Source organism: Natrix helvetica, assembly GCF_964273705.1.
Source record: "Natrix helvetica genome assembly, chromosome: 5".
Taxonomy (NCBI): Eukaryota; Metazoa; Chordata; class Lepidosauria; order Squamata; family Natricidae; genus Natrix; species Natrix helvetica.
In genome coordinates, this window is record NC_138551.1 from 13,710,098 (window position 1) to 13,723,660 (window position 13,563).

Consider the following 13,563-nt stretch of genomic DNA (forward strand, 5'->3'; position numbering starts at 1 on the left):
ACCCAGGTAGGACTTCCCATAGGTAAGCACAGTCAACCTATATACAAATGTCCATTTATGAAGATTAGGTGGATGAGATTTGATACTACCGTATTTTTTGGAGTATAAGACGTATCTTTTTCCCTCAAAAAAGAGGCTGAAAATCTGGGTGTGTCTTATACAGTGAATACAACACTTTTTGCCTCCCGAAACCCCGCCCCCTTCACCAAAATGGCCATGCATAGCCTTTAGGAGCCTTGCAGAGTGCTCCTGGGGGCTGGGGAGGGCAGAAATGAGCGAAAAACAGGCCGTTATTTGCTCAATTTTGCCCTCCCAGCCCCCAGGGGCACTCTATAAGCCTCCTAAAGGCTATTTATCCCTTTCATTTTCATTTTCATGAAATTCGGGCCATTTTTGGGAGGTGTGCAGAGTGCAAAAAGTTTTTTTAATTTGCTTCTTCAAAATCTTGGTGTGTCTTATATGCTGGAAAATATGGTAGCTTTTGCCTACCTTGACCACAAGATATTTTTGGATTGTAATTCTGGGAGACAAATAAGAGATTTCTTATACAAAATCAGACAGATTCTTTTTTTAAAAAAGCACAAATTATAGCAAGATAATCATAACAATTAAAGAGGCATAAACATGGCAGCAGGTTATATGACAGGATATACCAGGGTTTGGCAACAAGTCACTTAGAATAACACATGAACCTTTTATGAGATTTCACTAATCTAATCTTAGCATGTCATGAGATCCAAGCATTACTTGATAATGACCAATTATTTTTAATACTGTAAAAATACAGTATTTTTATTTGGGAGATTGTGAATGTCACGGGGAAGTACAAGTAGTCCTTGACTTACGATCACAACTTTGCCCAAAATTTCGTTGCTAAACAAGACAGTTTTTAAGCGACTTTTGCCCCATTTTATGATCTTTCTTGCTACAGTTTTTAAGTGAATACTGCAGTCGTGATGTTAGTAACACAGTTGTTAGTTCACTTACTAACTCAACTGGCTTTGCTTGTCAGAAGGTTGCAAAAGTTGTTTACATGACCCAGGGATACTACAACCATCATACGATCTGCGGTGGTGCAGTGGTTAGAATGCATCATTGCACGGCAAACTCTGCCAACTGCCAGCAGTTCGATCCTAACCGACTCAAGGCTGATTCAGCCTTCCTTCCTTTTGAGGTCAGTAAAATGAGGAACCATATTGTTGGGGAAAATATGCTGACTCTCTAAACCATTTAGAGAGGGTTGTAAAGCAATAACAAGGTAAAGGTAAAGGTTCCCCTCACACTTATGTGCTACTTGTTTCTGACTCTAGGGGGCGGTACTCATCTCTGTTTCAAAGCTGAAGAACCAGCACTGTCCAAAGACGTCTCCGTGGTCCTGTGGCCATCATGACTAAACGCCAAAGGCACACGGAATGCTGTTACCTTCCCACCAAAGTGGTCCTTATTTTTCTACTTGAATTTTTATATGCTTTCGAATTGCTAGGTTGGCAGAAATTAGGACAAGTAAAAGGCGCTCACTCTGTTACGCGGCACTAGGGATTCGAACCACCAAACTGTCGACCTTTCTGATCGACAAGCTCAGCGTCTTAGCCACTGAGCCACCGCGTCCCTTCTGGAAAGCAATATGGGGCAGTATATAAGTTTAAGTACTGTTGCTATAAATATATGCCAGTTGCCAAGTGTTCAAATTTTGATCATATGACCACAGGGATGCTGCAACAGTAGTGTGAAAAATTGTCATAGGTCGCTTTTTTTCAGTGCCACTGTAACTTCAAACAGTCATTAAACAAATAGTTGTAAGTCGAGGACTACCTGTCTTGATAATGGATATACTGCTGACCCCTGGGATATACTTGGAAGTTCATTCCTTCCCAGAAAAAGGTTTCTTTTCTCTAGGGAAAGCTGAATCTTCCATGCCCTGCAGGCAGTCACTCCAACGCTGTATTTTTTCCCCCAGACCCAAATCAAAGTATTGTTTTCATCCCTTGACTGTTTACACTTACAGTTCATTATTCAGGGTTTGGTAAAGTTCACTGTCTTCAGTGTCTCTGCAGAGAGAAAACAACAAATAATACATGTAAGTCACTAGTTCTTCGGATTGTGATAATCGATTCCAAAGAATTTGGATCCAGAAAATCTTGAGAGGAAATTCCACACATAAATGAGGTTTACAAAAACAGTAGAAGCGGTTAGGAAAAAGCCTGTATTCAAATGATAATGATATTTTGATTAACGTCATAGGGCTGGAAAGAACCTCAGTCACAGGTCTTCTAGTCCAACCCACTGCGCAAGGCAGGATAACTTATTCCATCCTGGACAGTCTATTCTTGAAGACGTCCAGCAATGGAGAACTCACAACTTCAGGATGCAAGAAATTCCAACAATTAATTAGGTAATGGTAAAGGTTCCCCTCGCACATATGTGCTAGCTGTTCCCGACTCTAGGGGGCGGTGCTCATCTCCGTTTCAAAGCCGAAGAAGTAGCGCTGTCCGAAGACGTCTCCGTGGTCATGTGGCTGGCCTGACTAAATGCCAAAGGCACACGGAACGCTGTTATCTTCCCACCGAAGGTGGTCCCTATTTTTCTACTTGCATTTTTTACGTGCTTTCGAACTGCTAGTTGGCAGAAGCTGGGACACGTAACGGGCACTCACTCCGTTACGCAGCGCTAGGGATTCGAATTGCCGAGCTGCCGACCTTTCTAGTCGACACGTTCAGCATCTTAGCCCCTGAGCTCTTTTATCCCTTTTATCAATTAATTTAAAGTAATCAATTTATCGATTCAAGTAATCAATAAAGCGATCAGTTAATTACTGTCAGAAAATTTCTTCTTAGTTCCACTTTGGATATCTGTTGAATGAGCTTCTTGTCCTGCCTACAGGGGCTTTGGAAAATAAGTTGTCCACCCCCCCCCCTCTGCTCTCTGACAGCCCTTCAAATCCTGGAAGACAGTTATCATGGTACCCCTAATCCTTCTATGCATTAGGCTTGGCATATCTAGGTAGTTCCCTTAACCATTCATCATACATAGTAGGTCCCTTATCATCTTTCTTGTTCTTCTCTGTCCTCCCTGTAGCCTCTGGCATCTTTTTTGTATCTTGATGGTCAGAACTGGATGCAATATTCTAAGTGGCCTCACTCGTACAGTATAGATCAGTACTATCACTTATTGAGATCACAATCTATCTCTCTGTTGATGTGACCTGGGACTGCATTAGCTTTTTTGGCAGCTGCAACACAACCATCCTCTTCTCTTAACGACCCCATAGTCCCTTGCGGGATGGAGTCTGGGCAACTGAGTGGAGCTAGCAGACTTTTGAATGGCCGGATGCCCTTCCTGTCACCAAGGTGGAGTTTTGTTCAGCAGATATATTCTCATTGTGCCCAGAGAGAGAAAGATCTGCCTCTACTTAGGATTGAACTCACAGCCTCCTGATTGTGAGGTGAAAGCTCCGCCTCTAGGGCACCGCACCACTCCTACTGCTGTAGCACTGTACTGGCTAATAATTCATTCATGTGTCTTGGTTTCTGCTCATTTGCACAGAGGGCTGGAAGTCCAGATAAAAGGAACCCACAAGTAATCTAATTAGAATAAGAAGAGTGGAAGGTAAATTAATATACAGCAGTATCACTTAGACTTATATACCTCTTCATAGTGCTTTACAGCCCTTTCTAAGTAGTTTACAGAGTCAGCAAATTTGCCCTCAACATTCTGGGTCCCCATTATACCAATCTTGGAAGGATGGAAGACTGAGTCAACCTTGAGCCGGTGAGAATCGAACTTCTGGCAGTGAGCAATGAGTTAGCCTGTAGTACTGCATTCTAATCACTAAGTTCTATCCTAATTTTTATCTAATCCTCAGACTTTAAATCCAACCCAGATGAAGAACTGAGAACAACAGAATTTGATCAGTGCCTGGCCTAACTAAAATTAAAAGATTAAAAGCAAAACCTTAACATAGCCACATGTTTAACAACTTGTTGGTGCAAACTATTCACTCAGGATGCTTTAGATTTAATGGGGTAGCATGCACTTAGGTTAGACTTTAATGACAAGACTAGTCTAGTTGAAGGATAACTTCTTCCTAAGTGTTTGGATCTGCTTTCTCAGCGAATCAAGGTAATCCTGATTTATGTATAAGTACTATCAGAGGTGAGGGATGCAGTGGCTCAGTGGCTAAGGCACTGAGCTTGCCAATTAGAAAGGTCGACAGTTCGGTGGTTTGAATCCCTAGTGCTGCATAATGGAGTCAGCTCCCATTATTTGTCCCAGCTTCTGCCAACCTAGCAGTTCGAAAGCATGTAAAAATGTAAGTAGAAAAATAGGAACCACCTTTGGTGGGAAGGTAACAGTGCTCCGTGTGCCTTCAGCATTTAGTCATGTCAGCCACATGACCATGGAGACGTCTTCGGACAGCGCTGGCTCTTCAGCTTTGAAACACAGATGAGCACTGCCCCCTAGTATCGGGAACGACTAGCACATATGTGCGAGGGGAACCTTTACCTTTACTATCAGAGGTATGGATGGTACATATGGAGACATTAGTCCTTTCTAATAAACTTTTGGGCTTGAAAATTCTTGGCCCTGGAAGATTTGGTTGAATTTCCCTCTTGAAATTTAGACAAGCAAGAGTAGCTGTGCTTCTAAAGCTTACTGAATTGATTTGGCTTGGTCATCATCAGCATTAAAGCACGATCAAGCTGATTAATACGTTTTAATATAGCTAAATCCCAGCATGTTATGCCCATTTCATATAAGACATTTGCTTCTCGCTTGGAGGGCCGCCAGGACAAATATAGATTTTTTTTTTGTCATTAGATATTCAAGCCTGTTACAGATAAATAGCAGTTATCTCCCTTTTCTTTTTTTAAAAAAGAACCCTGAGTCTTTGAAGAGCTATATAGCAGTAAGACAATGTGTAAAATCTGCCATCTTTAGCTGGCCAGATGACAAGAATGCAAATTTCAGTGCATACCCCTCTCTAAACATGCCAAAGATAAAACCTTAAATCTCAGAGCAAGTGCATTTCCTCTGTGCCCAACAGATTAATTTTGTTTTTAAAAAAGTCAAAGTCAGGCTTAACCCAATGGAAAACACTGGAAGGCTTGGAGATATCACCTGTTTCATATAAAAGTCCTACTTTTTAAACTTGATTTTTAATACAAGTAGTCTTGATGTACCACAGTTCATTTAGTGACTGTTCAAAATTACAGCGGCACTGAAAAAAGTGACTTATGACCATTTTTCACAGTTACGATCTTTCTTGCATCCCCATGATCACGTGATCAAAATTCAGATGCTTGGCAACTGGTTCATACTTACAACCGTTGCTGTGTCCCAAGGTCATGTGACCCCCTTTTGCAACCTTTTGACAAGCAAAGTCAACAGAGAAGGCGGATTCACTCAACAACCATATTACTAACTCATAAACTCAGTGATTCAACTTAGCAACTGTGGCAAGAAAGGTCATAAAATGTAACAAAATCCACTTAGCAAATGTCCTGCTTAACAACAGAAATTTTGGGCTCAATTGTGGTCATAAGTCAAAGACTACCTGTTCCCTGATTTGCAATAAGAATATAGAAAAGGCAACTTCTAGAAATGTCGTCCCAAAGATGCTTTTTCCATGAGGTAACTGACTTTCTTGTATTTTTCTTTGAAGACGTTTCGCTTCTCATCCAAGAAGCTTCTTCAGCTCTGACAGGATAGTGAGGAATGGAAGGATTTATGTTCCTTGCAGACAGCTGGTCATTTGCATCCTTTTAGAGAGTCGTTGAGGCCACTTGGAGGTTTATCTATGTCCTCAGGGTCACCTGAGTAAGTGCTCCTGCTTCCTGTAGTCTACAAGGTTTTTTTTCCCCCCTCTGGAAATCCATTCCTACTCCTACACCATTCAAAAGGTGTTCATCCCAAATTGTATAGCTGAAAGTTCCCCACTATCCTATCAGAGCTGAAGAAGCTTCTTGGATGAGAAGCAAAATGTCTTCAAAGAAAAAAGAAGGAAGTCCAGTTGCCTCCTGAAAAAAGCACTTTCGGGACAACCATGACCTGGATGACTGAGAATCTCTACAGACTTTTAGCTATACAATTTGGGATGAACGACCTTTGAATGGTGCGGGAGTAGGAATGGATTTCCGGGGTGGGGGGAATTGCAAACTACAATTAGGAGTACTACTCAGAGGACCCAGAGGACACAGATAAACCTCCAAGTGCTCCAAGGACCCTCTAAAAGGATGCAAATGACCAGTTGTCTGCAAGGAATATAAATTCTTCCATTCCCCACTATCCTGTCAGAACTGAAGAAGCTTCTTGGATGAGAAGTGAAACATCTTCAAAGAAAGAAGAAGAAAGTCCAGTTGCCTCCTGAAAAAGCTCCTTTGGGACAACCATGACCTGGAATCTCTAAGAATCTCTACAGACTTCCAGAAACGTTGCTAATCAAAGCATGAATATTTATATTAAAAATGATTCCAAAAAGACATTTGAAGTAGCTGGCACACGGGGATAATAACTTTAGCTGGAACAGAATCCAAGTAATATGTAAAGCCTTGATAGTTGTGAATCTTTCCCCACAAAGCCTAGTACCATAACAATGGGGAGTCTCAGTACTTTATTATGGTCACTGAGTGGAATCACACAAGTTAACAGCTGAAGATGAAAGGAAATGAAACCCTATAGCTTACGGCAAGACCATTGATACAATCAAAGGGTGTCTGGTTTTACAAATAGCACAGCAAAACGTGGCCACCTTCATAGAAACGGATTCGTATTGGGCTGATGATAACAGCAGCACAGGAAATAAATGAAAATTTCCCAGGTACTTTGTTAAAAAAGAAGCGATAAGGCCAGACTCCTGCTGCTTTATAAAAATGCAGTATAGCCGGACACAAACTATCGATTCAAGAAACTTTTCCCTACAAGGGCACAATCCGAGCTCATGATATATAAATGAGGGAGTAGTGACCTTCCTCCCATATTTAGGCATACCAGGGGTTGTAACACAAATACATACCTATTTCCCTGGCTCAACTGATAAGGAGACGAGCCTGTGGCTTAGTGGCTAAGACTTCTGCCTAAGATATAATACAGCCCAGGTTCAAATCCCAGTAAGGGTATGGCTAGCTGATGAGAGCTAATTAGCTCGAAATAGATCTATACTAGTCTCCCTTTATTTATTTATCAGTACAAATACAACACACACACACAGACACACAGACACAGACACAGACACACACACACACACACACACACACACACACATATATATGCTGGTTTTGTTGTATTCGGGTCTTTTCCCGTGTAAGGTTGAGATTGTCTTTGCAACGTTTCGGCAGGATCTCACCTGCCATCTTCAAGCTGTGGGCTTAAAATGTGATCGGAGCTGCCGTCTTTCTGTAAGTCTTGGTGGGAGGGGATGGGGTGCTGGCTTTGTTTCAGTAAGTGGAATGATTGGTTGTGTGGTTGTATCATGATTGGTAGATTGGTGCTGATTGGTGCAGGCTGTGTGTGCATTGTTGTTTTGTATTTTAACGGCTTGGGGGGTGGGGGGTGTTCGTTTGTTGCCTAGGGCTGGTTTCCAGATGTTTGGTAGGCGGGAGGTATCATCACGTTTGTTCATGTTGTGGGGGTGTTTCTCTATTTCGATGGCTTCCATGATTATTCTCTTGTGGAGGTGTTCTGTTTTGGAGATTAACCTGGCTCCTTCAAAGTTGATTTCATGTCCTGTAGCTTTAAGGTGCTGGAAAAGGGAGGAAGTTTTTTCTTTTTTTCTTACTGCGTTCTTGTGTTCTGTGATGCGTGCATTTATCCTTCTGTTTGTTTGTCCTATGTATATTGCTGGGCAGATTTTACATGGTATTTTGTAGACTCCTTGGTTGTATTCGGGTCTTTTCCCGTGTAAGGTTTTAAGCCCACGGTTGAAGATGGCAGGTGAGATCCTGCCGAAACGTTGCAAAGACAATCTCAACCTTACACGGGAAAAGACCCAAATACAACAAAACCAGCATACCTACACCCGTGAAAATCTACGAAAACATATATATATATATATATATATATATATATATATATATATATATATATATATATATATATATGTGTGTGTGTGTGTGTGTGTGTGTGTGTGTGTGTGTGTGTGTGTGTGTGTGTGTGTGTGTGTATGTATGTATGTATGTATGTATGTATGTATGTATGTATGTATGTATATAAATAATTTTATTTATTTGTATTCCACCATTATTTTTACAAATAACCCAAGGCCAGGAACAAAAGAAACTGGGATGGCAGAATGGTTAGAATGCAGTACTGCAGGGCAGCTAACTCACTGCTCACTGCCAGGAGTTCAATTCTCACCAAGCTCAAGGTTGACTCAGCCTTCCGACCCTTCTGAAGTCAGTAAAACGAGGACCCAGATTGTTGGGGGCAAATAGGCTGACTCTGTAAACTGCTTGGAAAAGTGATGGCGAACCTTTTCCGCACCAAGTGCCCAAACTGGAATGTTTGTATATGCACACTGGAGTGCTGAAAACCTGAACAGCAGCTGGCTGGTGCGTGTACACGTATCGGCCAGCTGGTCTTTGTGTTTCCGGCACACACATGCCTGTTTTTTGGCCGTTTGACCATTTTCCCGGCTGTTTTCCAGCTGTTTTTTTGGACCATTTTCAGGCCACTTTCCGGTGCTCCAGTGCTGGCGACGGCACACATGTCCAGAGAGGGCTTTGTGTGCCACCTCTGGCATGCGTGTCATGGGTTCACCATCACGAGCTTAGAGCGTGCCATAAAGCACTGTGAAGTGCTAATTCTAAGTGCTTTTGCTTTATCCGACACATCTTCCTTCTCCTATTTTCTCCACAGAGACATTTTGTGAGGTGATTTAGCTGAGAGAGAGAGTGTGACAGCCCCAAGAAAACTCAGCTGGCTTTCATGGCTAAGGTAGTCCTTAAATTCGCCATCTCCTGATTTCTAGCCTGGAGCTTTAAACACTAGAACAAACAAAACTTATTTAAGAATATTGGACTGCCAAAGCCATCACCGAAAAGACATTAAAGTGTGCTAAGAGGAATGTTCTGGGAAGTTAAGAGATAGTTATACAGCAGAGATATATTGCTAGCCTAAAAAAACAGGATGTCAGCGTTCCAAGTAATGCACCCATAAAAATTAGAACTCCAAGGCAGACAGGTTGCTCAAAGAACAGTTTTATTGGGTAGATCATATTGGCACAACTGGTGAAAGCCAACTCTAAAAGTTCCCGCGTCTTTCACCTAATTAAGAGTAAAAGTTTCCCCTTTCCCCCCAAAGTCACTGGTCATACTGTCCAATCCAGGCGCTGGCTGGTTGCTTGGTTACTTCACTCCTCCTCTGGCCAGCCACCTGTGGGAATGTCGTTGGGTTCCCACCAGAGGTGGTATTCTGCCGGTTCTGACCAGTTCACTTGAACCAGTAGTGGAAATTGTGGGTAGCCCCGCCCACCCGCCTCAGCTGTACGGTATCCCATTTAGGCCCCCTTTTTAGGCAAAGCACATGCAGAGAAGGCGGAGGGCATGCACAGATGTGGCGTGTGTGAGCGAAGCGGGTGAAAGTGCGCTCACATTTGCGAACAGGTAGGGAAGGTAAGTGAATACCACCCCTGGTCCCCATATGTTTTGGCTACAAACCCCATCTAACTATTTCCCCCCTCCCTCTGTTGTGTGGCAGCTCTGAAATCTCCAAGATGGCTTCAGCCATGATCACTTCGGTGTTGACCCAGGATTTGTCTGTTCAGCAAAATATTTCTGAGTAGAGCAGCGGGACAACTGAGAAAAAAAAATCTGAAAATAAAATGTGAATGGGTTTCAAGTTGAAGAACACTTGTCCAGACTCACAGATCCATAGCACAGTTGGAGAATATTTCCTAAGTCAAGGCTTTGTAAGCCCATAACTTACAAAATTGTTTGCTTAGAGACAGTTTGAAGTTACAACAGAATTGTAACCACTGTTCCCCCTCGTTCCTTCCCTCCCTCCCTCCCTTCCTTCTCAGAGATGTTCAGAGAGACTGGACTGGACTGGACTGGACTGGACTGGACTAGACTAGAATAGAATAGAATAGAATAGAATAGAATAGAATAGAATAGAATTCTTTATTGTCCAAGTGTGATTGGCCACACAAGGAATTTGTCTCCGGTGCATAAGCTCTCAGTGTACATACAAGCAACAAGTGACAAATCATGATTATAATCATAAAATACATTCATCATAAGTCATAAACAAGATACAACCCTCAGTGATAGTCATAGGATACTAAATAAGCAATCAACATAAATCACACCAGGATACTAAATAAAACAATGAATCTACCTCTTAAAGCAGTCACAACTTTTTCTTTTTCTTTTAAAGCCTGGGAAAAGTGGAGCTACTTTAATGAAAAGCAGAGAGGGGGCTGCGATCGTACTCGCACAGGATCTGAAGCATATCTTCCAAAACATTTCGGATGTTCGCAAGCACAGCTTTGTGGAGTGCAGAGAAAAGTGAGGCTACTGCAGCATGACCTTGTGAATAGAAAAAGTCACACCTCCTTCGATTCAATATTACGTCTGCCACAGCATCACTAGGAGGAAAGAATGTGGAAGAAGAGAAAACTTATCGCACAATGCCAATCCCTCATGTGTATGCAACCCCAACCCTGAGAGCCATTCATCAAATAAGAAATATCACTGAAATGTCAGTTTATGAACTGAAATATCCTTGGGACAAGAGATTCCAATCTACAAACTTGAGATTTTGAAGAGATCCCTGAAAGTCACCTTCTGCTTCCCAAGGAAATATATTACAGGCCCATCTATATGCTATGCTTACTCAGAGAAAGATAAACCCGAATTTAAATATCCTTCCCCGGGATAGCACATAACAAAACAGCATATATAAAAGCACGGCATAAATCTTGCACAATGCTCACCTTCCTTGGTTTCTTCATGAAGGATTGTCTTCTCCAGTTAAATCCAATGCTGGAGATACCCTACCCTAAAGCTGTCTATGTGTGGTGTAACACATTTGTGTGTGCTACCATATATGACAGAACTAACGGTTATGAAAAAAGAAAAGGCATTTATTTTTGTCCTCTATTTATTTCTTATCCATGTGTAAGTCATTTAGTTACATTGGATTACTCCTCTATTATCTATCTATCCTTCCTTCCTTCCTTCCTTCCTTCCTTCCTTCCTTCCTTCCTTCCTTCCTTCCTTCCTTCCTTCCTTCCTTCCTTCCTTCCTTCTATGAAAAAAGAAAAGGCATTTATTTTCATCCTCTATTTATTTCTTATCCAACATATATAATTCATTTAGTTACATTGGATTACTCCTATATTATCTTTCCTTCCTTCCTTCCTTCCTTCCTTCCTTCCTTCCTTCCTTCCTTCCTTCCTTCCTCCCTTCCTTCTATGAAAAAAGAAAAGGCATTTATTTTCATCCTCTATTTATTTCTTATCCAACATATATAATTCATTTAGTTACATTGGATTACTCCTCTATTATCTATCCATCCTTCCTTCCTTCCTTCCTTCCTTCCTTCTATGAAAAAAGAAAAGGCATTTATTTTCATCCTCTATTTCTTATCCAAAATGTATAATTCATTTAGTTACATTGAATTCCTCCTCTATTATCTATCCATCCATCTATCCATCTTCTTTCCTTCCTTCCTTCCTTCCTTTCTTCCTCCCTCCCTCCCTCCCTTCCTTCCTCTCCATACCCAGATAACATTTGCTTCCTTGATAGACATCTTCATTAATGAATGACAGAATGGCCCCCTAAAACACATTTTGTAGACTTAGTCCAAAGCTCCAGTCATCCCTAATACTTCCCCATTAGCATTGTTTGCTTGCTTGTTTTTTAAAAACTTAGGAAAGAAAAAAAAAACTATAGATGTTCCACAAGTGTATGCTTGTATTTGAAACATCCGGTCTTCACCATGGGCTAACATACAACTTCTCTAAAAGTTGAACACGTGAATCACAAGCAGTGACGTGCGGTGAGGTTTATGACTGGTGAGGCACTGACACAGTGCTGGGTTTCAAATATTTTTAGACTTGTGGACTTCAACTCCCAGAATTCCACAGCCAGGCATGCTCAGTTCCAATTTAAAGCGACAGCATTTGTTTTTCTCCTTTGCTCCTTCTTTCTTTTTCTTTTTCTTCTCCTTCCCCTCCCTCCTCCCTCTCTCCCTTCCTCCCCCTCTCTCAAACACACACACACACACAGAAGTTGGATTGGACTATCTCTCCTACCCCTTCCCTCTCTCACTCACTCTCAAACAAACCCCCCCACACACAAAAGTTGGATTGGATATCTTTTCCAGTGGCTTGAAAGTAGCTCCTCTGCCATCCCCCCCATTCCCCTGCTGCCTTTCCCAAACACCTCCACCATTGCAAATGCAGCCTGCTGTCTGGGTGGGAAATGCCTGGAACACAATAAAGCCCACCCACCACCTCCTGCTGGCAGGCTGGGGTGAGAGGAGAGGCAGAGAAGCCGGAGGGGAGCCGATCTGAGCCTTCCAAAAGAAAGAGGCTGGGGGGAAGTGTGTGTACTACAGCATGGCTCTTTGCCTGGCTTCCTGCCTCCTCCTGTGGTCTTCTCAGTGCTCGCTTGTGCTCTCCCTCCCCAAGTGTAGTTTGATTGCAGGAGGAGTCACGTTGCCTTTTCAAACTTGTAATCAGTGAAGCTGGGCTAGATTTTTATATAGTTTTATCCAGCTGTGTGTGTGTTGAGAGAGAAATGAATGGGGACCTGGGGAGGAAGACACTACACTTGGGGAGGGAGAGCACCAGTGAGGAGACCACAGGAGGAGGCAGGAAGCCAGGCAAAGAGCCATGCTGTAGCACATACACCAGCCCCACAACGTGGCTCTGCCTGCAATCAAACTACTCTTGGGGAGGGAGAGCACAAGCGAGCCAGGGTCCTTCCCTCCAGCCTTTGCCCAAAGCCCTGCACAGCACCAGGAGGATGAAGTTTGAATTCCTCCTCCTCCCTCCAACCCACACGTACCTTTTCCAGCTTTTTTTAACAGTTAAGCAGAGTCTTCCACGGTGAGGCAGTAACTAGCTCAGCTTTTTCCTTTTACTTTTTTTTTTTCATGAGAGTGGTGAGGCTGTGCCTCACTTGCCTCACCTGACTGCACGTCACTGATCACAAGACTAATGTTTCTTTCTTGTTTTCTTTCACTGCATATTGTAAAATCTCCAAATGAGAGACAATCATTGAAACAGGAGAGAGTTGAGAAGCTAAGTCTGAATGAATTTTAACCCTGGGTTCATGTTCCCCTACCATCTACCCATTTTTCTTCTTAACTGAAGGACGCTTTTCATTAATGCACCATTATTTTTGAGCAGTTCTATTCACCCCCATCCTCTGAATTGAAGCCTGATATATTCTAAAGATGGAAAGAGGTAAAGTTTATGGCCTGACTATCTTGAATCATGTGCCAGCATATCTTGGTGGATTTAGCTTTTATCATGTCTGAGCTGAATATTAATGGAGTCAGAAGGAATCTACAGTCCATTAATTGGTGCTGCTGTTAGCACTGACTTATGGCTTCAGC

The 13,563-nt window shown here is 42.3% G+C and overlaps 1 protein-coding gene across 2 annotated transcripts in view; it reads right to left on the minus strand.

The window, feature by feature from the left end:
- KCNMB2 (potassium calcium-activated channel subfamily M regulatory beta subunit 2) overlaps nucleotides 1-13,563 on the minus strand; it is a 372,211-nt gene that overhangs the window by 307,187 nt on the left and 51,461 nt on the right. Inside the window, exon 2 of one of the 2 annotated variants that reach the window (XM_081954243.1) lies at nucleotides 2,004-2,048. The exons of the other annotated variant lie outside the window; for it this stretch is intronic. The gene's annotated coding sequence lies outside the window, so the exon portion shown is untranslated. The remainder of the gene's footprint in view (nucleotides 1-2,003; nucleotides 2,049-13,563) is intronic. 2 annotated transcript variants of the gene reach the window in all.